Raw genomic sequence first — 26,777 nt, forward strand, 5'->3', positions numbered from 1 at the left:
TCAGCACTGAGGCTTTAGTTTGTAGACGCACTGAGCCCATTCATTTGATGTGCTTGGGAAAAACCAAAGTTCTTATGATTGTGGAAATCCCTACAGTTGGAAACTTAAAACAGCAAGTAACAGCATCTTGTTCCTAAATTATAATAGTCCCTTACTATTTTAAAGGTGTCACGCCGGCGACTCACACGGGCAGTAAGTGCTGCCCTACTCAATGCGATCACCGCTCTGCTTCTCCTAGTCTAAGGTCGTTTCACTATGTTACCTCTTGCAGCATTCCCAGCTCTGCTGCATCCTACTGCTGCCGCCAAGTCTCCACCCACCTATAGGGAGTCATGGCCAGACTTTGAAGGAACTTAACCACTTGTGTCCTTCAGAAGTCAGCTTTCCCAGCCTTATCCTTAGTCAGCAGGGGGTTTATTAAGTAGCTCCTCTCACCACACCTTGCCTGAACATAAGTTCCTAGTTGCTTGTTTCTAGATCCCGTTGGTACATTTTCGTTCTGTCTCTCCTGCTATTGACCCTGTTAGTTTACCATTCATCCTGATCTGTCCTCTTTTGACATTGGCTATGTATATTGAACCTGTGCTGCCTGCCCTGACCTCAGATTGTCTGAAAAGGTCTTTGTCTTCGTCCACTTGTACCTCGTACCCATGCTTCTGAACCTCCGATTCACTGCAGACTGCCCTGGAGTGGTACTTGGTGACTACCTGTGACCATGCCCATCTTCACCATCAGAGGGTCTAGTGAATACCAGGAAGTAATTTCATTACACCCCTCCAGGGTGCGAACAGCAAGTAGCGCAGTGAGTCCACACCCACCCATGTTACAATAGGCATCTTTGTATTTTTTTTTTATTGCACTAAATGTATTATGTAAAAAAAAAAAAATTCTGTAATTGTTTTTAATCAGGAATATTTACCATTTTGCTTCTGCAGCTTGCATATATTACAATAAAGTACAAGCTGCCCAATGCTGTTGCTTGTCAATACCAACTGCTTGGCTACTTGTCAATTTAGTCTTCAACCCCTAATATGGTCTAGATTAAAAGGTCAGTTCTGATTAAATTAAATTAGGATTGAGCTAATATTCACATTCAGAAGACACAAAGGGCTGGAGACTTGAGTCCACTTTGTTTGGCCATCAGCATTGACACTGAATGGCATTGAACAGTTTGCAAAGTTTTGTAATACATGCAGACTGCAGAAGCAAAAGGATTAAATGTTTTTTCTTAAAACTGATTAAATTTTCTTTACAAAACATATGCAATGCAAAAGTATCCATAGCATGTAATTTAGATCTGTTGCCTGGAGTTTAAAACCATAGCAGATAGATCCTATCCTACTAAAATCCATATTTTGGCTTACACCAGCACAGGGAATGGCCTACCGCCAATGGTGGCAGGCTGTTGTGAATTCCGTCTGGGTTCCCTCTGGTGGCCTTTAGCGATACTGCGGGTCTGGAGCTGGGCTCAGCTGCCTCATTTCCTGCTATGCTGGTTCCTATTTAACTCCACCTGGACCTTTACTTGTTGCCTGCTGTCGTTGTATTCAGTACTGGTTCTGACCTCTCCTGGATTTTCCTGGTGACCTGTCTATTTCTGAGAAGCTAAGTCTTGCTAGTTCTTTTTGCTCATTGTTTCCTTGAATATGTTTCTCAGTATATGATGTGTTCAGTCCAGCTTGCTTATATGTGATTTTTCGCTTGCTGGTAGCTCTGGGGAGCAGAAGTGCGCCCCTCACATCGTGAGTCGGTGTGGGGGTTCTTGTACTTTCTGCGTGGATAGTTTGATAGTTTTTGTACCGACCGCACAGATCCCTGCTATCTTCTGTCTATTTAGTGTTAGCGGGCCTCATTTGCTTAAACCTGTTTTTTCATTCCTACGTTTGTATTTTCCCCTTAACTCACCGTTATTATTTGTGGGGGGCTGTCTAAACTTTGGGGTTATTTCTCTGAGGCAAGTGAGGCTTGGCTTTCTCTCTAGGGGTAGCTAGTTTCTCAGGCTGTGAAGAGGCATCTAGGTTTTTAGGCAACGCTCCACGGCTGCCTTTAGTGTGTGTGGATAGGATCAGGATTGCGGTCGGTATAGTTCCACTTTCCCGGAGCTTGTCCTACTATTCAGGTTTACCTATCAGGTCAGTTTGGTGATCCTACCACCGGATCATAACAGTACAGCAGGCCAGTAAAGAGTTAATGCATCGCAAAAGAGGGATAAGAGAAATCCTGAGTTCATTTTTTTTTTCCTCTGCAGTGTGTCTAGCCTCTCTCCTCCCCCCTCCCCTTAATCTCTGGGTGGTTCAGAATTCAGCTGCAGCTATGGACCTTCAGAGTCTGTCTTCTAGTGTGGATCATCTCACTGCTAGGGTACAAGGCATTTAGGATTATGTAGTCCGCAGTCCTATGTCAGAGCCTAAGATACCTATTCCTGAGCTGTTCTCCGGAGACAGATCTAGGTTTTTGAACTTTAAAAATAATTGCAAATTATTCCTTTCTCTGAGACCTCGTTCCTCTGGTGATCCGGTTCAGCAAGTTAAAATTATTATTTCTTTGTTGCGTGGTGACCCTCAAGATTGGGCATTCTCTCTGGCGCCGGGAGATCCTGCATTGCAAAATGTGGATGCATTTTTTCTGGCGCTTGGAGTGCTTTATGAGGAACCTAATCTGGTAGACCAAGCAGAAAAGGTTTTGCTGGCTCTCTCCCAGGGTCAGGATGAAGCAGAGGTTTTCTGTCAGAAGTTTAGGAAATGGTCTGTGCTCACTCAATGGAATGAGTGTGCCCTGGCAGCGATTTTCAGAAAGGGTCTTTCTGAAGCCATTAAGGATGTTATGGTGGGGTTCCCCACGCCTACGGGTCTGAATGAGTAAATGTCTTTGGCCATTCAGATTGATCGGCGCTTCCGGGAGCGCAAACCAGTGCACCATCTGGCGGTATTTTCTGAGCAGAAGCCCGAGTCTATGCAATGTGACAGGATTCTGACCAGAATTGAACGGCAAAATCACAGACGTCAGAATGGGTTGTGCTTTTACTGTGGTAATTCTGCTCATGATCTCAGATTGTTCTAAGCACATAAAAAAACTTCGCTAAGTCTGTCACCATTGGTACTGTACAGCCTAAATTCATTTTGTCTGTTACTTTGATTTGCTCTCTGTCATCCTACTCAGTTATGGCTTTTGTGGATTCAGGTGCTGCCCTGAATTTGATGGATTTGTCTTTTGCCAGGCGCTGTGGTTTTATCTTGAAGCCTTTACAATTCCCTATTCCACTAAAGGGAATTGATGCCACGCCATTGGCCAAGAATAAACCTCAGTACTGCGCTCAAGTGACCATGTGCATGACTCCTGTACATCAGGAGGTGATTCGCTTTCTTGTTTTACATAATTTGCATGATGTTGTCGTGTTAGGTCTGCCATGGCTGCAGGCTCATAATCCAGTCCTGGATTGGAAAGCAATGTCTGTGTCAAGTTGGGGTTGCCAGGGGATTCATGGCGATGCTCCTTTGGTGTCAATTGCTTCTTCTACTCCTTCTGAAGTCCCTGAATTTTTGTCGGACTACCAGGATGTATTTGATGAGCCCAAGTCCAGTGCCCTACCTCCTCATAGGGATTGTGATTGCGCCATAAATTTGATTCCTGGTAGTAAGTTCCCTAAGGGACGACTTTTTAATTTGTCTGTACCAGAGCATGCCGCTATGCGGAGTTATATCAAGGAGTCTTTGGAAAAGGGGCATATTCGCCCGTCCTCGTCCCCTTTGGGTGCGGGGTTATTTTTTGTGGCCAAGAAGGATGGTTCTCTGAGACCCTGTATAGATTATCGCCTTCTAAATAACATCACGGTCAAATTTCAGTATCCTTTGCCACTGTTGTCCGATCTGTTTGCTCGGATTAGGGGGGCCAGTTGGTTCACCAAGATAGATCTTCGTGGAGCGTATAATCTTGTGCGTATAAAGCAGGGCGATGAATGGAAAACAGCATTCAATACGCCCGAAGGTCATTTTGAGTACTTGGTGATGCCTTTTGGGCTTTCTAATGCCCCTTCTGTGTTTCAGTCCTTCATGCACGACATCTTCCGAGAATATCTGGATAGGTTTATGATTGTGTACCTGGATGATATTTTGGTCTTTTCTGATGATTGGGAGTCTCATGTGAAGCAGGTCAGGATGGTATTTCAGGTCCTGCGAGCCAATGCCTTGTTTGTGAAGGGCTCTAAATGTCTCTTCGGAGTCCAGAAGGTTTCCTTTTTGGGCTTTATTTTTTCTCCTTCTACCATTGAGATGGATCCAGTCAAGGTCCAGGCTATTTATGACTGGACTCAACCTACATTGGTAAAGAGTCTTCAGAAGTTCTTGGGTTTTGCTAATTTTTACCGTCGCTTCATCACTAATTTTTCCAGTGTGGTTAAGCCTTTGACGGATTTGACCAAGAAGGGTTCTGATGTGACGAATTGGTCTCCTGCGGCCGTGGAGGCCTTTCAGGAGCTCAAACGTCAGTTCTCTTCGGCTCCTGTCTTGCGTCAGCCAGATGTCTCTCTGCCCCTTCCAGGTCAAGGTTGATGCTTCTGAGATTGGAGCTGGGGCTGTCTTGTCACAGAGAAGCTCTGATGGCTCTGTGATGAGACCATGTGCTTTCTTTTCAAGAAAGTTTTCGCCTGCCGAGCGGAATTATGATGTTGGTAATCGGGAGTTGTTGGCAATGAAATGGGCATTTGAGGAGTGGCGACATTGGCTAGAGGGAGCCAAACATCGTGTGGTGGTCTTGACGGATCACAAGAATTTGACTTATCTCGAGTCTGCTAAACGGCTAAATCCTACACAGGCTCGATGGTCGCTGTTTTTCTCCCGTTTTGATTTCGTGGTTTCATACCTTCCGGGTTCGAAGAACGTGAAGGCTGATGCTCTTTCTAGGAGCTTTGTGCCTGACTCTCCGGGAGTTTCTGAACCGGCTGGTGTCCTCAGAGAGGGGGTGATTTTGTCTGCCATCTCCCCTGATTTACGACGGGTACTGCAGGAATTTCAGGCCAATAGACCTGACCGTTGTCCACCGGAGAGACTGTTTGTCCCGGATAGATGGACCAGTAGAGTCATTTCCGAGGTTCATTCTTCGGTGTTGGCGGGTCATCCTGGGATTTTTGGTACCAGGGATTTGGTGGCTAGGTCCTTTTGGTGGCCTTCCTTGTCGCGGGATGTGCGTTCCTTTGTGCAGTCCTGTGGGATTTGTGCTCGGGCCAAGCCTTGCTGTTCTCGTGCCAGTGGACTGCTTTTGCCTTTACCTGTCCCGAAGAGGCCCTGGACGCATATTTCCATGGATTTTATTTCGGATCTTCCAGTCTCTCAGAAAATGTCGGTTATCTGTGTGGTTTGTGATCGTTTTTCTAAAATGGTCCATTTGGTGCCCTTGCCTAAGCTGCCTTCCTCCTCCGATTTGGTTCCATTGTTTTTTCAGAATGTGGTTCGTTTGCATGGTATTCCTGAGAATATTGTGTCTGACAGAGGATCCCAGTTTGTGTCCAGATTTTGGCGGTACTTTTGTGCTAAGATGGGCATTGAATTATCTTTTTCATCGGCCTTCCATCCTCAGACGAATGGCCAAACCGAACGAACTAATCAGACCTTGGAGACTTATCTGAGATGTTTTGTTTCTGTGGATCAGGATGATTGGGTGACTTTGCCATTGGCTGAGTTCGCCCTCAATAATCGGGCTAGTTCTGCTACTTTGGTTTCGCCTTTTTATTGCAATTCTGTTTTTCATCCTCGTTTTTCCTCAGGTCAGGTTGAGCCTTCTGACTGTCCTGGGGTGGATTCTGTGGTGGATAGGTTGCAGCAGATTTGGAACCATGTGGTGGACAATTTGACGTTGTCACAAGAGAAGGCTCAGCGCTTTGCTAACCGCCGTCACTGTGTGGGTCCCCGACTTCGTGTGGGGGATTTGGTATGGTTGTCTTCTCGTTATGTTCCGATGAAGGTTTCCTCTCCTAAGTTCAAGCCTCGTTTCATCGGTCCTTATAAGATTTTGGAAATCCTCAACCCTGTGTCATTTCGTTTGGACCTCCCAGCATCATTTGCCATTCACAATGTGTTCCATAGGTCATTGTTGCGGAGATATGTGGTGCCTGTGGTTCCTTCTGTTGACCCTTCTGCTCCGGTCTTGGTCGAGGGAGAATTAGAGTATGTGGTGGAGAAGATCTTGGATTCTCGTGTTTCGAGACGGAAGCTTCAGTACTTAGTTAAATGGAAGGGCTATGGTCAGGAGGGTAATTCCTGGGTTGTCGCCTCTGATGTCCATGCGGCCGATTTGGTTCGTGCCTTTCATTCGGCTCGTCCTGATCGGCCTGGGGGCTCTGGTGATGGTTCGGTGACCCCTCCTCAAGGGGGGGGTACTGTTGTGAATTCCGTCTGGGTTCCCTCTGGTGGCCTTTAGCGATACTGCGGGTCTGGAGCTGGGCTCAGCTGCCTCATTTCCTGCTATGCTGGTTCCTATTTAACTCCACCTGGACCTTTACTTGTTGCCTGCTGTCGTTGTATTCAGTACTGGTTCTGACCTCTCCTGGATTTTCCTGGTGACCTGTCTATTTCTGAGAAGCTAAGTCTTGCTAGTTCTTTTTGCTCATTGTTTCCTTGAATATGTTTCTCAGTATATGATGTGTTCAGTCCAGCTTGCTTATATGTGATTTTTCGCTTGCTGGTAGCTCTGGGGAGCAGAAGTGCGCCCCTCACATCGTGAGTCGGTGTGGGGGTTCTTGTACTTTCTGCGTGGATAGTTTGATAGTTTTTGTACCGACCGCACAGATCCCTGCTATCTTCTGTCTATTTAGTGTTAGCGGGCCTCATTTGCTTAAACCTGTTTTTTCATTCCTACGTTTGTATTTTCCCCTTAACTCACCGTTATTATTTGTGGGGGGCTGTCTAAACTTTGGGGTTATTTCTCTGAGGCAAGTGAGGCTTGGCTTTCTCTCTAGGGGTAGCTAGTTTCTCAGGCTGTGAAGAGGCATCTAGGTTTTTAGGCAACGCTCCACGGCTGCCTTTAGTGTGTGTGGATAGGATCAGGATTGCGGTCGGTATAGTTCCACTTTCCCGGAGCTTGTCCTACTATTCAGGTTTACCTATCAGGTCAGTTTGGTGATCCTACCACTGGATCATAACAGCAGGCCATGCAATTGGAATGGGGCCCATGAGTCGGAGAGGCCCTATGCCAGTGCTTGCACCAGGACCCCCACCACCCACCATTGTCATCGTGAGCAATGAGGATAGTGGAGGGAGTATCAGCTGACACTTCCTCCCCTTCTGACGTCTCAGCGCGGCGGGCGCAATGACATCACTACAGCGTGTCCATTGTGCTGAGATGTGTGGCGCTGCACACCACACGCTCAGCTCAGGAGACTGAAGCATTGGATGGAACGAGGAGAGGCGAGTATTGTAATTTTTTTTTGTTTTAAATCAGTTACTGGTGGTCATAAGAGTATGGAGGACCATGGGGAGTGCATTATATTTTACAGATTACCATGGGGAGTGCATTATATTATATTCAGGACCATGGGGAAAGCATTATAATCTATGGTGGACCATTCGGAGTGCATTATAATCTATGGAGGACCAAGAGAAGAGCATTATATTCTGTTGAGGACCATGGAGAGAGCATTATAATCTATAGGGGAACCATGGGGAATCCATTATAATCTATGAAGGACCATGGAGAGAGCATTATATTCTTTGGAGGACCATGGAGAGAGCATTATCATCTATGGGGGACCATGGGGATTACATTATATACTATGGAGAACCATGGGGAGAGCATTATACTATCTGGAGAACTATAAAGGGCCCATTATGCTATGTGGAAGATTATGTAGGACTAGTAGAATATTTGGAGGGCTATGTGGGGGCTATTATACTGTATGCAAGCAATTTTATTCAGTGTGAAGGTTTGCGTGGGGTCCATCATACTGTGTGGATGGCTGTATGATTACCATTATATTGCATGAAGGGCTAGTGCAGGCCTTTACACAGTGTGTAGAGGTGTGGGGCCATTATACTGTGTCTAGGGCTATGTGGGGATCATACGGTGTTGGGATCACAATACTTTGCCTTAGGAGTTGAGGTACTGTAGGGTCATTGTATTTTGCATGTAGTGGCCAATGTGGAGGAATTCACCATGGGGGGGTATCATACTGTGTTTGGGAGGGGGGAACTTTTGTTAGCATCAAACTTTATGGGGGCAATGAGAGAAGAATCTAGGACATCAGCAGGAGTAAAATTACTTTGTAAAGGCTGCAAAGTTGTGATATACCTATATTTGTGAGGGTCACAGAAGAGCATATTTTTTGGGGGGAGGGGTGGCAGTTAGAACTTCTGCTATGGAGCCCCATGAATTCTATGTACGCCCCTGAGCACAGGCGTAATAATAGAACGTTTAACAGACTAAATATAGGATTCTCTGAAAATGTCAGATCACTGGTTTAGCTTTTCACCCCCAAGGGTTATGGACACGTACCACCCAGAAACTAAACAGAAAGGTCTGAGAGACACTACAGTCATCCTATACTCTATCCTCCCGAGCAAGCTTGCCCCTGGACTTGTCAATCAATCACCTTCACAATGGGTGGCATGTGTCGCTAGTAACTTGCCATTAAAAAATAGTTCCACAATTATTTACAGCATAAAGAAAGTAAACGCTAAATAATATATTGTGTTTTGCATCTACAGTATTTTCTCTGTGCATTTTACTAAGGCTTGTCATTGCTGTTTTACACACTTGCTGGTAACAGAAGCACATGTAAGGAATGCCGAATCCACCATAAATATGTCGCCTGAGTGTTCACCACCTGGAACAGTAAATTATACTTTGACAATAAGCTGGACTGCCCCAGAGGCTGCACCATTTAACTGCATTATTTATTGCACAGGGGGACAATTACTTCATTGCTTTTAAGTTCACACAACAGCTTTACTGTAATTCCTTTAATAAATCTCAAATAAGTATCTTTTTGTTTTTGTCGCAGACTCAGAGACTGGATTATGGGTTTGGTGGCTACATGTGGATAGCACTATTCCTGGACATTGCTACTTTAGAGCAAATGACTTCATCATATAACAAATAGTATGTGAATAGTCATACAGTATATTGTAATCCTGGGAACAAGGCACCCAACATACTTTACTACATGCTTTCTAATCCATTAAGTGAAGGTCACAAAACGAAATATTATACGTAAAAAAGGATTTTAAATAAAAAGGTGTAAAATGTAAATTCCTGTAATCCTACATGTGATATTCTTACAGTCTAGCACATATTTCTGGCATTATTATGTAAAAGAAAAAAAATGAATGCAGAACACTAATTAGTAGACCATCATTAATGAGCAATGGTTGTAACAGAGTGACAGTAGCACAAGCACATTTTAAGATAACATTTTAATTTGTGGCGGTCATCCTGGCAGGTACGAATCTAAAAACCTTCATACCAAGATCAGTCAGGTTTTAATAAATTGGTTGATTAAAGAGCCTGTCAGGATGATTTTGTAATTTATAGACATGGCTTTAATACTAATTATGATTATTTTTTGCTTGTATGTTCCACAGCGCTTTACAGACATCATTACTGTCCAGATTGGGGCTCACAATCTAATTTCCCTATCAGTATGTCTTTGGAGTGTGGGAGGAAGCCAGAGACCCGGAGGAAACCCATAGAAACACGGGGAGACCATACAAACTCCTTGCAGATGTTGTCCTTTGTGGAATTTGAACCCAGGACCCCAGCACTGCAAATCTACTGTACTAACCACTGAGCCACCATACTGCCCTAAATATTGATACCATTGGTGAAGAAATCCACAATAGTCTATCACCATCAGAAGTTTTCTTCCAATTAGATTTAGGTGCCGGACAGTGCCCTTGGTCTTCTTCCTGTCTGATTCCCCGGCCCCTCCACCTCCCTCCGGTCTTTGATTGACACTGCCGAGATTTCAGAGGATGTCCAAAAAAAATGCCACAAGCAATAGAGTACATAGCAATACAATATGACTGAAACCCTGCGTTTCGACCAACCCCGGTCTTACTCATGGGGTTACTTGGTTTCAAGAGTAAAGGTAACAAGAGGTAGAGAGGTATACCCAGCAAGGCGCGGGAGCGCCGCTCTTTAGCCAGCATCCACCGCCTCTATTAGGTCCCCCTCTGGGCGGACGGTCACAAGCATCAGGAACTCAAATCACCTGAATAATTGACACCAGGGGTCTCTCCACACCCCCCTCTCTCTACCTTTACTCTTGAAACCACGTAACCCCATGAGTAAGACCCGGGAGGGTCGAAACGTTGGGTTTCAGTCATATTGTATTGCTATGTACTCTATTGCTTGTGGCATTTTTTGGATATACACTTTCTGAATAAATCTGATAAGCACGTTTTGCAACTTATCATAAAGAGGGTGCAGTGAATTATAATCCTTATCTCTGGGACTACAATAGTCCGTTCCACCAGCACCTTAAGCTTCAGACCTGAGTGCACACCATTTTTTCCTTATTGAGATTTCAGAGGAAACCGGTCATTCACAGATCAGAGACACCAGAGTGGCAGGGGAATCACAGACAGGAGAAGACCCCGTGTACAGTCCGGCCCCTGAGCACCGAAATCTAAATAGAAATTTTCTGCTAATAGCTACAAAAAAAGATAGTGGGTTTCTTCAAAGTTCATTACTGTTACAGCTTGATTACAGTCACGTCTTTACTTTATGCTACAAATATGTGCTGTTTCTTTTTAATGAAACCGCACTTGCACTGTTCTGAATATGAACTCAAGAGCTATAAATTACTGGATTTTATAATCAGGACTAGATTTGGAGTTTTGCAATATTCAGGCCACTAGCGGCACGTGATTATATATATATATATTGTATATTTTACACTTTTCAGCCTCATACAGTTATGTAATAAAATAATGATACTTAGAGAGCCTTCATTAATCTGGTGATATATCACGATTTAATCTATTTATCAGCAAAAAAAAAAAAAAAAAAGTGTCTAAAATATGGATGTCAATTAAAAGCAAACACTGGTTTCCTAACTAAAAGGATAAAAGATAAATCTGCTACATCCAGTTATCAAGCAATTTATAATTGGTCTAAATATATACACCTTACTTGTTCACTCTCTCATAGTGCTGTCCCGATTTATTACTTCTATGGCATGTCCACAGTACTCAGGAGGAGTGGTGGGAGCTCTTCTGATACAGACTTATAACTTATTCAGTAAATATGTCATATTATGCTATAATATAAGAACCACTACAGCTGAATACTTCCAAAAGTACCGGAAAAAGTGCAAAATGCCTAATAGCAGGAGTTTAAGGTCACAAAAAAAAACAAACAAACATACTTTCCATTTGTATTTGGTATTTTTCTGTATTTACACATGAAGTGATCTGTAAGCGTTTACTTAAAAAAAAAAATAGTTTAACTACTGTAAACATCTATAGGACAGACTTACTCTACAAACTGATTATATTATATTATAATGATTTAGTAATGTGTATATTACCAAAAGGTTGTGAACCTTTTTAACCTAAAAGCTTATGTATGGAACACAACTAAATGCATGGTTAAAGGGGTTCTCAAGTAGATGTGAACAAATATCCCAGTTTCAGTGCAATGCGCGCCAGAGTGGAAGCCAAATTCTGTGCTGGTATTTACACAAGAATAGGGATGAGTGGACTCGTGGATGTTCGAGCTCGTTGGGTTCGACCAAACCGTAGACCAAAGTTCGGGTCGGGTACCAGAACTTTACCCAAACCTCAGACATCAAAGGGGACCTGGACTTCAGAACCGCAAAATAGCTGTATAATGGTTGTAGTAGAGGGTCAGAGGGCTGCAAGCAAAATGGGGGTGAGAGCAGGATAATTGTTCTGCAAATAAATGTGAGTAGGGAAATGGCTTAAATTATAATGAGAATTTTTTTTTTTTTTTTTTTTTTTTTTTTAACACACACACACACCCACACACACACCGCTCAAAAAAAAAATAAAGGGAGCACCAAAATCCCACATCCTAGATATCACTGAATGAAATATTCCAGTTGTAAATCTTTATTCATTACATAGTGGAATGTGTTGAGCACGATAAAACCTAAAAATGATCAATGTAAATCACAACTAATATCCCACGGAGGTCTGGAGTTGGAATGATGCTCAAAATCAAAGTGGAAAATGAAGTTATTGGGTGATCCAACTTCAGTAGAAATGCCTCAAGACAAGGAAATGATGCTCAGTAGTGTGTGGCCTCCACGTGCCTGTATGACCTCCCTACAATGCCTGGGCATGCTCCTGATGAGGCGGCGGATGGTCTCCTGAGGGATCTCCTCCCAGACCTGGACTAAAGCATCCGCCAACTCCTGGACAGTCTGTGGTGCAACGGGACGTTGGTGGATGGTGCGAGACATGATGTCCCAGATGTGTTCAATTGGATTCAGGTCTGGAAGATGGGCGGGTCAGTCCATAGCTTCAATGCCTTCATCTTGCAGGAACTGCGGTCACACTCCAGCCACATGAGGACTGGCATTGTCCTGCATTAGGAGGAACCCAGGGCCAACCGCACCAGCATATGGTCTCACAAGGGGTCTGAGGATCTCATCTCGGTACCTAATGGCAGTCAGGCTACCTCTGGCGAGCACATGGAGGGCTGTGCGGCCCTCCAAAGAAATGCAACCTTACACCATTACTGACCCACTGCCACACTGGTCATGCTGAAGGATGTTGCAGGCAGCAGATCGCTCTCCACGGCGTCTCCAGACTCTGTCACATGTGCTCAGTGTGAACCTGCTTTCATCTGCGAAGAGCACAGGGCACCAGTGGCGAATTTGCCAATCCTGGTGTTCTGCAGCAAATGCTGTTGATGTTGGGCTGTGAGCACAACCCCAGCTGTGGACGTCGGGCACTCAGACCATCCTCATGGAGTCGAGTTCTAACCGTTTGTGCAGATACATGCACATTTGTGGCCTGCTGGAGGTCATTTTGCAGGGCTCTGGCAGTGCTCCTTCTGTTCCTCTTTGCACAAAGGCTGAGGTAGCAGTCCTGCTGCTGGGTTGTTGCCCTCCTGCTGCCCCCTCCACGTCTCCTGGTGTACTGGCCTGTCTCCTGGTAGCGCCTCCAGCCTCTTGACACTACCCTGACAGACACAGCAAAACTTCTTGCCACAGTTCGCATTGATGTGCCATCCTGGATAAGCTGCACTACCTGAGCCACTTGTATGGGTTGTAGAGTCCATCTCATGCCACCACAAGTGTGAAAGCCCAACCAACATTCAAAAGTGACCAAAACATCAGCCAGAAAGCATTGGTACTGAGATGTGGTCTGTGGTCCCCACCTGCAGAACCACTCCTTTGAGTGTCTCTTGATAATTGCCAATAATTTCCATCTGTTGTTTATTCCATTTGCACAACAGCATGTGAAATTGATTGTCAATCAGTGTTGCTTCCTTAGTGGACATTGTGATTTCACAGAAGTTTGATTTACTTGGAGTTAAATGTTCCCTTTATTTTTTTGAGCAGTATAATATATATATATACACATACACACACACACACACACACATACATACATACACACATATATATTTTTTTTTTTATTATAATATAATCTTGAACCCAGGAGGTAGCCAACACTTCGTTGTTGTTTTTTTTAATTTGTGGATGCCCCAAAACATTGGGAATAGCAAATAGAATGAACAGACTGCGGTGAAGTATTACAAATGACAGGGTGCATCTGGTATACTTTATTCAGCCAAAGTCCTGTGGGATCTAGACCTGGCTCATTTTAATGTGGACAGGCAGATGCGCCTGTCTGATCACAACCGTTGCCGTGCTAAACAAACGTTCTGCCGCATGGCAGGCCAGCACCCCAAAAAGGTAAGAAAGGGCAAGCTCAGGCCATGTGTCCAGTTTGGAAAGCCAGAAGTTAAATGGGGCAGACTCATTTTGGCATGGTTGTGATGGCTGAGGAAGTGCCCACAGCCAAAAAGCTTGCTGAAAGGCTATGATGCAGCCTTTCAACAAGCTTTATTCAGCATCTGTACTCTGACTTTGGACGGAGTGCGTTTTAGTGTTCAGTGTTCAGATTTCAGCACTGGACACTAGGTGTTCACTATGAACTCCAAACTTAACAGTTTGAGATCGCTCATCTCTAAAGAAGCTTCCTCTCTCACTCTAAGTGACCACATGTGATTAAGGGGGCTGGCAATGGCTCATGTCATTAGAAAAGCAAAACCCCTTTTCTGACTACGTATAGGTCGTCGTGACAAAGAAGAGGCTGGCTAAGCAATGGAAATAATGAAGACAGCCACCCTGCAATTCACACAGGGATGAAGAGCTCTATACCTGTATCAGAGCAAATGTGGAAATGGAACTGCGAGAAGGGCTCAAAAGGAGTCAGCAAGGCACTTGTGAGCAATAAAGTACATTAGTAAAGTGCAAATAGGATATTCATACATACACAGTAAAACTTCATTTTGTGCCACTTGACAAACCCTTTAAATTAAATCTAGACAAGTACCGTATATATACACACAGGGCGATTATATAAGATTCATCACATTTTGAATTTGTATTACTGCAAAGATATAAATTTCACCCATTTGTAATAATAATGTATCGAAAAGACACCTCACAGTTTGTAACCCGAGTGTGCAAACTTGCTTGTGACTCAAGAGATGGCAGGGCGGCATCAGATCCCAAAATGGCGACTATGCATGAAAGAGTATGAGAAGTGTAAAGCAATTTTTAAGTGAGCATTCTGAAGACAGCGTGAAAGTGACCCACCTGTTCACCAGAGCATTCTGCAGTGGTATCGATAATTTAAGGACACAGGATGCTACAGTTACAGGCGAAGCAGTGGAGAGGGTTCAAGAGACCTTTGCACGCAGCCCACAGAAATCAACATGTTGTGCAAGTTGTAAACTTGGCATTCCTCAGCCGACTGGAAGATTCTGCAACAGTGACTGCACCAGAAACCATATTGCATACAGCTATTACAACATTTGAGCCCAGCCGACCATAGAATCTAATACTAATTCTGTGAACTTTTTCAGGCCTCATTGGAAGCTGACGAATTTCCTTCCCGGCTAGTGTTCAGTGATGAGGAAACCTTCCACTTTAGAGGAAAGGTGAACCATCACAATGTCCGATGATGGGGAACAGAAAATCCCAATGCCACTGCGGAAATCGAAAGATTCTCCAAACGTAAATGTTTTCTATGCAATCTTGAAAATCACTGAAAAGACTGTGATGAGTACATTGTACCTCGATATGTTACAGTTATGGTTGTTTCTGCCACTGACAACTGATTCCAGAAACTTCATTTTCCAACAAGACGGAGCTCCACCCTAAAGGCATTCAGAGGTGTGTGTCGCCATCTCAACAATGAACTCCCAAACCAGTGGATTAGGTGCTGTACTAATGTTGACTTGGCACTCTGCAGATGGCCCCCCAGGTCTCCCGATCTGACAGTGTGTGACTTTTTCCTTTGGGAGTACATCAAACATATTGTTTAAGCACTTTGCCAGCAACACTGAATGATCTCCAGGACCACAATTCCACCGTTCTAATGACCATTGATGATGAAATGCTGCAGTTTGTTTGGGTCAAATGAATTACTGCATAGGTGTATGTCGTGTGACAAAAGCAGAACACCTAGAACATTAGTAAACATTATGCGCCAAACTTGGAGAGTATGTTCGCTATCATGTGCCATTCACTATTAGGCCGGTTTCACACGTCAGTGGCTCCGGTACGTGAGAAAACTGTCACCACACGTACCGGAGACACTGACTCACGTAGACACATTAAAATCAATGTGTCTCTGCACATGTCAGCGTGTATTCATGGACCGTGTGTCCGTTTGAAAAACATGGAGACATGTCAGTGTTCGTGGGAGCACACGGATCACACGGACCCATTAAAGTCAATGAGTCCGTGTAAAACACGTACCGCACACGGATGCCGTCCATGCGCCGTGCAGGAGACAGCGCTACAGTAAGCGCTGTCCCCCCAGCTTGTGGTGCTGAAGCCGGAATTCATTCCTTCCCCCCAGCAGCGTTCGCTGGAGAGAAGGAATGAAAAAAAAAAAATCATTGTTTTTTATTTTTTGTGTGCTTAAAATAAAGGTCCCGGTCACCGCCTGCCTCCCACCCCCTGTGCGCCCGCCCGCTGGAAATCAAATTCTCACCCGGCTCCCTCGATGCTTCCTCTCAGCGCCGCAGCTTCTTCCTGTATGAGCGGTCACGTGGTACCGCTCATTACAGTGATGAATATGCGGCTCCACCTCTCATAGGGGTGGAGCCACATATTCATCACTGTAATGAGCGGTACCACGTGACCGCTCATACAAGAAGAAGCTGCGGCGCTGAGAGGAAGCATCGAGGGAGCCGGGTGAGAATTTGATTTCCAGCGGGCGGGATCTTTATTTTAAACACAAAAAATAAAAAAACAATGATTTTTCATTCCTTCTCTCCAGCGAACGCTGCTTGGGGGGGGGGGGGGGGGGGGGAGTCATGAATTCCGGCTTCAGCACCAGATGCAGGGGACAGCGCTTATCTCTAGCGCTGTCTCGTGCACGGTCCGTGTGGTACCCAGTCGGCACAAGGCTGCCGCACGTGTGCCACACTGATGTGCCACGTGAGCACACGGACAACTCCGGTACAGATTTTTCCGGTACCGGACGTGTGGGACAGGCCTTAAGCATGTAATACATTTTGAAATATACCCCTTTGAAATTCGATGAATCTTTTAAAACGCATAAAAAATAAAAATCAGTAAATACTACAGAGCTTTACAATACAGCTATACCAATAGGATAGTGAATGGAAATTCAACACAAGCCTCTTAATTTTTACATTATCACACAGCTAGAAAAAAAATGAAGTCCGTATTAAGTCAAGAGTTCAGTTATTGCTATAGAAATGAACATGGAAGTGGCCAAAAGTACTGTATATAGTGTAAAATCTTAAAGAAGCCTTAAAGCACCCTGCGATTGAAAAGTGACTATCCATTTCATATGTATAGGCACCCTAGCTGGTACTGTCCATTTGCTTCTCCCTGCCACCTCCTGCCTCCAAGGTGGCATAAGAAATACAATGGTAAGTCTAAGCCATGCCTTATCTGCATTTTCTGTGTAGTACGATAGGTAAAACAAAAGGAGGCATAGTTTAGACTTACCACTTCACTCTGCAAGCCACTGTGGTGGCCATCTTGGACAGGAGGAAAGAATCACTGATCTGAGTAGAGAAGGCAGCAGGAGGCAAATGGAGGCCACCAGGGAGGACGACAACACACGAGAAAAGCATAGTTATTTTTCAGTCCTATGAAGGATGGCCTTTTAAGGGGAATAGGTCACCAGGTTTTTGTTGCCATCTGGAAGGAACATAATTTAGGAGTAACAAAAAAGGAAAAAAATGGCAGCCAGCTAACCACATAAGGCAGGGGCAAGGGACTCAGTTCTTTAATTTTCCTCACTTATATAGCATCATTAATTCCATAGAACTTTACAGTCATCATCATCGCTGTACCCATTGGGGCTCACAATCTAGACTCCCTATCGGTATGTCTTTGGAATGTGGGAGGAAACCAGAGAACCCAGAGGAAACCCACACAAACATGGGGAGAACATACAAACTCCTTGCAGATGTTGTCCTTGATGGGATTTGAACCCAGGACCCCAACGCTGCAATGCTAACCACTGAGCCGCAGTGCTGCCCTCTGACCAGATGTACAAAATTCAAAAGAAGAAAAGTAGTTCCAGCTGCTGAAAAAAAATGCAAATCTTTACTGGAAAAATTAGAAATTGGATTCATGTTACTCCTAGAAGAAACAGCTAAGCGTTTTAAATGCAATCATTCGTTGTCTGAGCTCAGACTAAGGATTCTAGAGTGCATTGGAAATGCCTAACAGTTTTTTCTGAGAGTAATATGGAATCCAATTTTTAATTTTACCAAAACAAGTTTTCCATTTTATCGGGAGTTGGAACCATTTTTTTTTCTGAACCTAATGATTGTGCAGAGACATTGGTGAACTCTGTATAACTCCACCTACATGAAAGATTGGCAGCTTGTGTGTTCAATGTGCATAGGCAGAAAGCTACCAATCAATGGTGTAGGCGGGATTATATAGAGTTCATGAATATAACAGACTACATGGCTGCAGGTTTACTAGTCTTCAAGTGATAATCCACTGCTGATAAAACAGTGATTTCATCAAAACTACAGCAAGCAGCCCAGTAAGTGACACACCGCTGAAATCAGTGTCTATGTCTCTACTTTATGCTGCTGTTATATCAAGTGGCAAAAAACAGGTGACAGACTCCCTTTAAATGAGGATCTACAGAAATAGTGATGAAGGGAAAAGGCAAGTTGGAAGTGTGACGCTAGTCACTACTGATGGACTTACCATGAGGCAGGATACTCAAGTGGTCCAGGGTCAGTAACAAGAGGACTTGTAATAAATCAAAGGTAAAAGACAAAAGTGGAAACAGGCAAGAGTCTGAGGTCAGAGTATCAGGAAGATAGCGATTCAAGACAAAGGGGTAAGTCAAATGGATGGTAAATCCAAAGTGAGCAGCGGAGATCAGAATACAACTCAGCACAGAGTAAATACACACCACTTGAGGAAAATCTACAATTAGCAATAGTCTGACAGTTGTCAGAGTGCTAAATAGCCCTGTAATCTCCCAGAAGAGGAGATCCCACAGACCCAGCCACATAGGATGGCTGATCTGTCATTCCCAATACTCACACCTCTGCCTCAGATTAGATGGTAGAGCTGTCACTCACAATCCTCCCAGCAAAGCAAGCTCTCTATCCCATAGGGCGGCAGAGCTGTCATTCACAGCATCCTCTGGACACAGGGAGTGGTGGGATCGTGACAAGAAGCCTTCGATTTCTATAACGTATTTGCGATTGTTTCTCCAAATGATAACTTTATACAAGCTAAAACAAGTTTAGTTTCTGATCTGTGCTACAAGGAATAATCACACACCGAAAGAAAGAAAGAGGCTTACATAGAAGAAAAAGAAATCAGGGAGTAACTCAGTATATAGGACAGCTTTCACACACACATGTACAGTCACAGTCTGCTTTGAGCCGGGGCTTTAATTTACACAGTCCCTGACAATATAACCTTTGTCCATCTGCATTTATCTAAAGTCATTGAGTAATCACTATTTATTCATTAACGTCATTTTCATATGACCATGCATTTCTATGAATTGCATTAGTCTGTGCACTTATTACAGTTTTACTTATTTTTTATTATAATACAAACTTAAAAAAGTAAGGAACAAAACGTCATCAGCACTTGCGATGTATGTAGACTTTGTTTTACTACATACTGAAAGACTAACTTTCATTTAAACTTGTATTTTATAATGCAATAGTACACATGAATATAAGAAAATTGTGACTATATCTGGTCAGAGAAATCTGCTTCTCTGTCTGGATTGATCTTTTGCTCTCAATTCTTGGGTAAAATCCGAATTCAATGAAGACAGATTCTCACATTATGGAGTTAGATGACAGCTGATGTCTTTAAAATTTTATGGATGGAAGGAGGAACTAGAGGCAGACACCGACATTCTGCTGCAAGTTCCACTACAATGACAGTTACAGTTCTCCATAGAACTTTATAAGCACCAAGTGTCACCCCATATTTCACCAATAGGAAAATCTGTATTCATTGAAGACACATTTTAGCTGCAAATTAAGAATATTGAGATTAAATCATCAGTTAAAGAGGAGAAAGAAGGTGACTTATCTGAAAAATATATTACATTTTTTTTACCTTTACTATTGTTTAATGAAAAAAATAAAATAAATGAAGGTTACTCTTGAAGATAATTGTGTAAAAGTTGCAAGCTTCTTAAAAGGTGTAGTAAAAATTTTTTTTTTTTTAATCAAGCAAAAAAAAAAAAAAAATCTTGGTAATAATACTTGATTATACCACATTTTTCCTGAAAATTATCAGTTGGAATTTTTTTTATTTAGAGATCCAAAAACACCAATTTTTCACGGTCTAATCCCAGTTCCAGAGAGTAATACTGCTAAACCAAAATTGCTAATTGTTAAATAAGTATGTATTCTTACTTTGTACCAATTGTGAGATGTTATGATACAGTTAGTAAAAATGTCAGTGGCAGAACTTTACACAAACCAGAAGACACGTTTGTTAGTTCATTCTTGTATAATCTGTGCATTTCAAGTTCTCACTTTGAATTTCTTTAACATACCACAAAGCAGATAAGCCCGAGGGAGATTATGTATTCCATAGCACTCAACTGCATTCATCCAGTACAACCAGGGTTAGAGGCACTTCGTAATCTAATAAAATACACCATATGTGTTACATTGAGTTACAGACACAAAAAAAAAAAAAAAAAAAAAAAAAAAAAAAATGAATGACAAAATCCAAACCCAGAGTTGTTTCTTTGCCAAGTTGGTGTCAATCAACAAGCTAAACTGACATTTTGCTGTGGGTAATAGTACACTTACAAAGTGTTGGTATGTTGCATTGCATATATAGCCATCAGCACAATTCTGGATCGGTTCCAATAATAGATAGTTGTATAGGGGCTCATCCATAATGTCGATGAGATCAATGTAAATTGGATGACATACAGTTTGTAAATGTATCACTTTTGAACAATCATGAACTCATGAAGAATAGACATCAGCTACATTCACTGTAAAGTGTAAATCAAGGACAATTATAGTCATAATCCGTATAATTTGCTTCAGCTTCAAAAATATCACAGACGTGTTCAATTTTTTTTCTTTTTCCGGACAGAGCAAAAAAAGTATCCTATTCCTATGGAAAGTCCTGGAATTTCTGGACTGTTGGCAACCCTGGGGTTGGCCTCATCACTAAACAAATGTAGGCGCACCTGTGCCCACTAGGCTTACAATCTATGGTAATCTGGGTACACATGCTCATCATGCTTTTGCTGGGGTAAACATATGTCCCATTATGACTTTGTTGCTCAGCTATAGCTTAACAACCTACATTATTGTTTGGAGCAAAGGAGCTGCAGTTATCTGCATTAAGTAACATAGAACGGCTCATACTAATATTCATGTCACTAACCATTTAAAGAGCTTGTCCCATCAAGACAAACTAAAGGGAATCTGTCAGTTTTTGCTATGTAATCTGAGGACAGCATGAGGTAGGGGTTATGACACAGATTTCAACTATTTGTCACATGTCCAGCTGTGTGCTGTTGTTTACTTGGACTGAAGGTTTTATCATCTGGTGATTATCATTGTCCGGACTACAGAATCTACATCAGAGTGTGTATGCTGGTCTGACTCCACCCCTTCCTGTGATAAGCAGCTGACTGTGTACACAAATACAGACACAGAGCCCGATGTGGGCGGGGTTAGCAATACAGCAGAGCTGAGAAAGCTAATTCTAAAAACTCCTGCACCCAGTAAACTAAGTGATACATCATTGGATTCAGGGTCTCTTTACCTACCTCAAGCTGCTCTAAAATGAGGAAGCAAAAACCTGCTGACAGATTCCCTTCAAGGGTCTGAAACCATGGATAGCTGAGGGGCTGCCTTTTATTTCTCCTAGAATGGCCACTACTGGAGGAAACATGGTAATACGGATGAAAAAAAAAAATCATTAAAAGACTATTTAAATGAAAGGTAACCTACACGGTGGCATAAGTCAGCAGCAGATCTCTGCTCCAGTTAATAAAGTTAGTTAAATTAAACAACCTCTACATGACATGCTCAATGCTTAATAGGACACTTAGAACATGCTTGGAATGATTTACATGGTTAAAGAGGATAGCTAAGTACACCATACACTTAATCCTGCAGGAAAGTACAACTTGAATGTTAAAATGCGGAACACACCATCTTTCTGATCATACTTCATGTGCTTATCTAATTTTTGCTGTCATGTGTTACTTTACTTCTATGTCAATCTCTGTGAAACAGCAAAATGCTCTCTGAAACCAAATATGTCCTTTCTAAGCAAGATTGCCAGAGACTTAACCGCTAACCATATGATATCACGAATTGAAATACCAGTATCCTTGAGACAACGTTCTGCACATAGCAGACACTAACTCGCGCTCCCCGGTATGGATGGATGGTGTTCTTTAGTTCTTTATACATGAAAAGATCTATAGCAACACAAAAGCCAACTAACTAGCCATGTTAAAAAAAAAAAAAAAAAAAAAAAGGAGAAAGGCTAATATACAGTAGAAAACAACAATTATAGAGTTATTTGTACACCAAAGCTGAATGTTGTGGAGAGATCAGAGCTGCTAATTATCTTATGACAAACTCCTTTCAGTCAGTGAATAAGGTCATATGTCATTGGGATTAAGTAGCAGTGATTATTATTCACCTCTGTTTTATGGAGTTTCTAAATATTTATCTGTAAATGTATCAAGTGTAGCTTTATTCACGACAAAACCACATATTAAATCTCAAACTATTCAAGCTGAAAATGTCCCAATCTGGTATTTGTGAGTACAAAAGGTAAAGAAGATCAAGGTTTGGAATAAAGGTTTTTGGATTGTAAAGCCATGTTCCCCATCTTGTGGATATGCTGCATGTTTTCAGTAAGATTTTTTGGGCACAAAATCGACAGCATCTTACAGTAGCAGCAAAGTGATTTTACCAAATCTCATCCAAACATAGCAGAGAAGAAATAATATCCATAGGGTTTCCGTTTGGAAATTGACCTGCGATGCAGATTTTACATTTGTAGCATGTGAATTTATAAAGCAGAATTTCACAACTTTCATATTTTCCAATCTATAACTGAAAACTGCAACAAAATCCATAGATTTGCAGTGAATCTACCACCAGTGGAAACGTGGACCTCTTGTGGTCTTTCAGCAACAAGTGGAAGAATTCTCTTTATTTGAACCGTAGATATCTTATAAATCAAGTATGGCATTTTTTGCACTGCAAGTATTGTCTTATGTAGAGATTAGACATTTCTATGCTAATGTTACTATATGTAGCCTCTCCATTGGTGGGATAATGTGATGTAACAATTGTGACACAAGACCATCAATGGAATATTGCAAGAGTTTTGATACTACATGGCTAAAGCCGGTCTGTGTGCTGTATTTTCAGGGTATTTGTACTGAATTGTTGCATTGGGGCCCAATAAGAAGAGGGAGTTTGGGGGAAGGAGGGCCGGTTATCCTTACATGCAATGAGTGTGGGGAGCTGGAGTAGACTGAACAAAGGACAAAAACCAAAAGGCCATTCATCAACCCTTCCTTCTCCAAGAATAGGTAGAGCATATGAGAAAAAAAAAAGTTGGGCCATCCCGACCTGGAATAGGGAACATGTAATGCCATGTGGTCCCCTCTCCTAAATGTATGTCCCTAACTTTCTGCCATCTAAAAACAAACATGATGAATTTACATGACTAGTGGTTCAAAATAAAGGTCCTACTCAATAAATTATAGATCACAACCTTTGTGTTTTCCCATAGAATTACTTACCGGTAAGTGAAATCCCCAAAATATGTGTCCCCCATGATCACTACTTGTGAGTCCTTACAGAAAGCTAAATAAAAAAAAAAAAAAAAAAAAAAAAAAAAAGGGGGGCTTATAAAGGGGATCTCTAGTCTCTATATTCGGCTATATCCATTTACACAAGCTAGTAACTGCTTATACCCCAAATATGTAGAGTTCTACAAGACCGATCTGTAACATATGATTTATGGGGGGGGGGGGGGGGGGGGTCACAAGTCTCTGGGAATTAGAAATAAATCTATTATTTATTAAGAAATATGGTAAGAGTTTGTGACATGATGTCTGGAAGTAGTCACATCAGTGCACATTTCTGAGTTTTCTGTAGTTAAATCCCATAAACCCTTTATAGTTCCATGAATTCAGACCATCTTGTGAGATCAGTATGTGCCATTTTTAAGCAGTCCCACAATGTACTGTGGCAATATTATATATAATTTTTTTTTGTTCACTCTTGAGCCATTTTAGTAAAGTGTGTCCATGATTTATATATATATATATATATATATATATATATATATATATATATATATATATATATATATATATATATATATATATATATAAAGAAATGTTGAATATTTAGTTTTGCATTGAGGCATATTATCTCAGCCGAACACAATGAGAACGTTGGATTCATTTTTTTTCACCTCTGATAACATTTGTCATTTTCCCTTACATTGCAATCAGAAGCCCCCCCTGAGCCGTAAACAAACAAGCCCTGACACACCGAGAAGCACATGCAGGTAGATCCAGTGACAGCCATAAATAATGGAGCCGAATTACCTGTGCAGCTCAGGTAAGATGTCACAGTCCATTGATTCCCACAATGTGATTTCTGACTAATGAAACCTTGGGGATTTGTGACCGCTGCTCCCAGAGAGGCAGATCCTAGCAGACATCAGCCAACCACATACACACAATACTAACCTATGAATGAAAGACACCAGGTAGGGATGTTACAGCGCATACAATTCACTACCATCACAGCAGCCCAATGGCTGGAAGGAGATAGGACACATTGGGATCCTGCATTGACACTTTACAGGAAGGTAAATAAACACATAATGACTGCCTCTCCTGTACTAATGATGTGTGACACCTAAACACCAGCCATTTCCTCTCTGTCCAAGTGGCACTTTAACCCTTATTACAACCATTTATTGTGCCCTGATGGGGACTGCTCTGTAACAATCAGCTACTATCCTTCAGTAGCATCAATCATGAAGAATAAATCACTCAAACACACTAAGGAATAGTCACCAGCATCTTCCAGAATGATTGGACAATCAGCAGTTAGAAATATTATCACATCTTTTAAGTGGACAATTATTATTTTCTACAAGATAGATTTGCACTACGCATACCAGTCATCTGTCACAGGGATCTATAGATTCAGCAGGTCTACATCAGAAAGCTGAATGAACTTAGTGTGAGATTACAATGAATGGTTTTACATAGGACTGCAGCCGAACCTGAGATTATCTGAGATCAGTTATTACAAGATTGCTCTCTGTGGGAAAAACAAAAATGACAATCTTTTAGTTATGATGCCTTTTAAATGGCTGACAAAAATAAAATAAATTATGTTACTTAGGTCTCTTCCTCAGGCATGGTATGACAATGCATCCGAAGAAGCACAAATACATACACAGAAAGAGCAGAGGCAAGGCATCATCAATGGCCAACACGGTACCAAACCTTTTTACAATACACATACAAGTCAGCTTTATTCAGATGCAGTAGATTACAATATTATGCGCCTATTGCATATTACAATAAATTAGCTTTACATGGGACTGCAGATAATCCTGATGCATCATTTTAACTCAATACACAAACAGCTCTGCTACATACAATTATTTATGTAGAGCTGCATTTGTCCCAACTCAATGTAATATCACAACGGGTATTTTTTTTTTTTTTTTTTTTCATAGGACTACAAATAAACCTGCTATGTTAACTTAACTCATTTATTACAGTACACATAAAAGTCAGCTCTCCTACCTCTATCCGGATGTACCAGATTACATTAGTCCCAACCAATCACAACAAATTATTGTCTTACATAGGACTGCAATTGAACCTGCTAGGTTATCTTAACTCAGCTATTACACTGACACACAAGTAAGTCAGCTCTCCTACCTCTATCCGGATGTAGCAGATTACATTAGTCCCTACCGATTACATATTATAACAAATTACTGTTTTACATGGGACTGCACTTTTTTCGAACAATACACAAACATGCATTCGGCTATTCATGCAGATGTGCTGCATTTCTCATTTGTCCCAACTCAATGTAATATCACAATGCTTTTTAGCTCTTTTTTTTTACATGGGACTGCTGATCTGCTTCTTTCAATAACTGGGAGATGCACAGGAAAGCAGCTGGAGAAGTGAGCCAGTGACAAGTCCACCACCTACAGTCACACACACGGTGACACCCCATACTTATGTCCTGCTGTGGAATAACAATAGTTACATGATCCCAGTTTATTCACTCTATAAAAAGTTACACAAAGTCCTGACAGCAGATTCACCTCACAGGAACAACTCGCTGCGAACACTTGGGAATAATTCAGCAAGCTCTTCTTTAACCCCTCAGAGCCTGGGCCAGCAGCAGGTAAGTCTGTGTGTCCTTCCCCGGGGGCTCCAGGGAGAGGAGGCTGCACACACACAGCGTATTACTCCGCCGCCCGCCGGCAGGAGACATTGCACTGTACCTGAAGAAGACGTTCTCCGGGGGTCTCCCCTTCACTGGCAGCAGAAGACCACACAGCTCCAGCACTGCAGCCTCCCTGCTCTAATCCCCACTCCAACGTGATGACACTCTCTAACCCCAAGCATCTGTTGGAACACGTCGTGCAGCCCTCCGCACACTCTCTGTCAGGACGGGCTGTGTCCTCTCCGGCTGCAGGTCTGCGCACCAGTAACCTGAGCTCGGGAGAGGGGAGCGCTATAAGAGGGTGAGTGGGAGGGAGGGAGGTGCTGGCTGGGGAAGGTACGGAGGGTGTGATCACATCTGATACAGCAAACCCCCCTGCAATCCCCTGGGACCACCAGGACCCTTTACAACCGAAATCATCGTTTTATGGCTATTGGGGGGTCATTTCCTGCGAGGGGCACGCTTTTCTGATGCACAGTGTTGGGGACAGATCTAGGGTAATAATAATGTCCAAGTAGGGAGGAGGCCAGCACCTTCCCTGGGACTTACTGCTGCTCCCTGCAGTCCTATGTAAGATGCAATCTGGTCCA

At 42.5% G+C, this 26,777-nt stretch overlaps 1 protein-coding gene across 2 annotated transcripts in view; it reads right to left on the minus strand.

Moving 5' to 3' along the window:
- The window catches only part of SULF1 (sulfatase 1), a 189,381-nt gene extending 162,923 nt beyond the window's left edge, over positions 1 to 26,458 (minus strand). For both annotated transcript variants that reach the window (XM_077270635.1, XM_077270633.1), the window contains exon 1: positions 26,246 to 26,458. The gene's annotated coding sequence lies outside the window, so the exon portion shown is untranslated. The remainder of the gene's footprint in view (positions 1 to 26,245) is intronic.
- Positions 26,459 to 26,777: the final 319 nt, after the last annotated feature.

Source organism: Ranitomeya variabilis, chromosome 6 (genome assembly GCF_051348905.1).
Source record: "Ranitomeya variabilis isolate aRanVar5 chromosome 6, aRanVar5.hap1, whole genome shotgun sequence".
In the NCBI taxonomy this organism is placed as follows: domain Eukaryota; kingdom Metazoa; phylum Chordata; class Amphibia; order Anura; family Dendrobatidae; genus Ranitomeya; species Ranitomeya variabilis.